Raw genomic sequence first — 3,665 nt, 5'->3', positions numbered from 1 at the left:
GGGGACCGGGAAAGGGGCCGGGCCGCGCCTCGGCCTGGGGGCGGGGGTGCGGCCGCGGGGAAGGAAGTCGGCCGAGGGGCGGGGGACAAAAGGCCGGGCAGCAGGCCGGGGGGTCCCGGGGAGGGGCCGGCCGCGCGGAGGACAAACAGCTGGCGAGTGTCAGGGTCTGGCCGCCTCCCGCCGCCCGCGCGCACCTACCCGCGCCCGGGACGCGCATTTTCCTCCCTCGCCACGAGTTCACCTGGGACTTTGGAAATAACTGCGGCGGGCGCTGCGCTCCAGCCTTGTCATTTGCAGGGGATGGGTGGTGGGTGGTGGGCGGCGGCGGCCGAGGAAGTGAACTTATTTTGTTCCTTCACAAAGACTGGACCGGGCGGTGCCTTTCACGCCGGGAAGGTCCGGCCGCGGACACCTCCTCGGCTGCATTGTGTGCGTGAGGCGACACCTCAGGCCCTGGGCAGTAGTCATTGCACAGAAAATGCACCGCCCCGAGTGTCTTGCTGCTGTGATGAAATGGAAATTTAAATAAAAGGTCGAACACGTGCGTTCGCTGGGAAGTATTGACCTGGGTGTTACATCACCAGCAGCCAATCAGATAACTCCAGTCGTGTTTATACTTCTACAACCACCTTGTGAGTATTACAGTATGTCATAACGTTATAAATATTAGGCAGGGTTTTCCCCAGCAGCTAGGAGGAGCCTGCTCCTACGGGCGTCGCGCTCGGCTCCGAAGAGCGTGTGTAACTGCGAAGATGGTATTTCAAGGCACGAATTAATTTTTAAGACTCTCGTAGATGTTTCTGTTGTATATGGAATTTAAAATGATTAGCACAGATTGCACAGGGAGTTGAATCTCCCGTAATTATAATCTTGGTCAGGTTTTTCAGGAAAAGGTTTTCCCATTTAGAGCCCTTACACCCCTTGACTTTAAAACTTTCTAATATACAAAATTCAGCAGACTTAGCCACATTTATCAATTTGCAAAGGTAGGCAAATTTTTTTTTTTGTTCAAGCCTATTTCAGGTAAAAAAAAAAAAAAGTTGTCAAACAGAAGACTCTTTCAAGATGTATACTTGTCAGAAGTTGAATTACAAACTAGCAACAAAATATGTCCCAAATAATTGTTGACTAAGAAAGATACTTATGGCACCGTTGTTTCTTACATTAAAAAATCGTATTAGGATAGACGTTAAAAATGAGAATATACATGAACTCTTTACAGTTATGGATGATATAGAAAGAGGGATTGTTAGAGACTACCCTCCCACATAATATATTTTTTGGGGGTTTTGTTTGTTTTGAGACAGGATTCACTATGCGGTTTGGGCTGGCCTTGTGCTCACTTTTTCAGGCCCCAGGCTGATCTTGAACTGGAAGCAACCCTCCTGTTTCAACCTTCCCAGTGCTGGAACATATGTTTTATAATAAGCACATGTTAACAATTTTTAGAATCTCTAGTTTTATGGTTTTTGTTTCTTCATTTATTATTTTAGAGTTTTTCTATTTTAAAAATAACTATCTGAGCCTTACCTTCATATAATATGAAACACAGTATTTTTAAAGATTAGCTATAAAATCAAATTTATGTGACAAGTTTGTAAATATAACTCATGCACATCCAGACTTAGGTATGGGTTGTATAGATTTATTCGAAGCCACTTTCACTTAATTCACTCTTAATTTTAGTACCTGTGTGAGTAATGTTATGTATCAAACAAAAAACCCCCATTAGTTCCACTTTACAGAGTGAAGTAATTTCAAATTAAATAATGATGCTATTGAGCTGAGAAGATAGCTCAGTGGTCTAAGCATTTGCCTGGCAAGTGCAAGAACCTGGGTTCAATCCCAGCACAACATGCCCTGCTGGCCCTGGAACCAGGGGCTCAGTGCCAGCCACTGAAACTGAGTGTGATGGTGCACCACTGTGAGCCCGAGCTGTGTAGTGAGACCCTGTGCAAATAAATAAATACATATATGTTAAAAAAAGAATGATGCTACTGCCAGGAATAGTGTTTCTCTCCTGTAATCCCAGAACACTCCAGGCCAAGGTAGAAAGATCATTGCAAGTTTGAGGCCAGCCTCGGCAACACAATGAGCCTGAGGCTAGCCTGAAAAAATAAAAAAAATGACATTACTACCTTTTCGCAAAAAAGCAAGCTTTGAATTATTTTTCCAGCAATAAGCATATTGTCATCTTGCCACTAGCAGTCAATAATCATGAAATTCTAATTTGTGGAACATTTAGAATAGTGGAAATTTGTGACTTACACCCTACGAAAACTAGAGTTCTGCCTACTGTGGCAGTATATAATACGTGTCCTGTATGGAGTCATGTAATAATACTATGCTTTTTCCTTCATGTGTTTTTCAGTTCTAGGCATTAGGCATTTTGCAAGTAATTATTTATTATATTTTAACCATCAACCCTACCCCCTATTTTTGGTGGAACCAGGGTTTGAACTCAGGCCCTTGTGCTTGCCAGGGAAGCACTTATTCCACTGAGACATCTTCCTGCCCCATTTTTTTTTTTTTTTTTTTTTTTTTTAGTAATTGGGATTTTTTTGGGGGGGGCTGACTCAGGATGGGGCTGGCATGGTATATGGTGCCAGGGATTGAACCATGGTCCCTGGTGCCTGCCTAAGTTTTGCCTAAGCAGGTGCTTTAGACTGCTGACCTATTTTGCCAGTCCCTCTACCCCCTTTAAAATGTGTAGTTACCACCCAGTGTACCTGCACACAGCTCTAATCCCAGAACTCTGAGAGGCTAAAGCAGGAGGATCGCTGTAGTCAGCCTGAACTACATAGACCTTGTCTCAAGAGGAAGAAAAGAGGTGTTGCTAAAGTTAATTGTTCAGCTAAGATTACAGTGATAGAAGGCAAAAAAATGGATTTAATTTTATTTCAATTTTAAAATCTTATTTGCATTCCGCAACTACTAAATTCAAATCTGCTGCCTCTCTTGTCTCCTTAGTACATCATAGGTGTTCTTATCAAGTGATGCTGCTGCTACTTTTTTTTTTTGTTTCTTTTCTTTGTTTCTTCCCTTTTTTTTTTTCTTTTTAGAAGTACTTAGAATCAGCCAAAAATGTGTGAGTTGATAATGTTACAGGACTGCATATTTCTCAGACACCTATTTTACCTAATTGTTTGAAGACAGGGTCTTGGGGGCCAGGGAGATGGCTCAGTGGAATAAGTGCTTCCCTGGCAAGCTCAACGGCCTGAATTCAATCCCTGGTTTCGTTAAAAAAAAAAAAAAAAGAAAGAAAGAAAGAAAAAAGGAAAGCAAAAAAAAGGAAGACAGGGTCTCACTATGTAGTTCAGGCGAGGCTTGAATTCACTGTGTAGCCCAGGCTGGCCTTGAACTCATGACAGTCCTTCTGTCTCGATTTCCCAAGTACTGGGATTATAGCCCAGCCAGGCTCCAGCACACCTGGCTCTTACCTAATGTTTTATAAAATACTCTAAATTACATTGAACCGATCAGTTTATAGTAGGTTGAATGGATACAAATAAACAGTTTTGATTCTATGACTTCTGAACTAACAGCCAAATAGTACCAGTGAATGGGGTGTGTGCATGTGTGTGTACCTGTGTGCTTATGTAATTTTTCATATACGTTATGTGTGTGTGCCTTTGTGCATTTATCAAGCTATTGTTCCGTGAACC

Source organism: Octodon degus, unplaced genomic scaffold, assembly GCF_000260255.1.
Source record: "Octodon degus isolate 3935 unplaced genomic scaffold, OctDeg1.0 scaffold00114, whole genome shotgun sequence".
Lineage (NCBI taxonomy): Eukaryota > Metazoa > Chordata > Mammalia > Rodentia > Octodontidae > Octodon > Octodon degus.
This window is presented reverse-complemented; position numbering follows the sequence as displayed.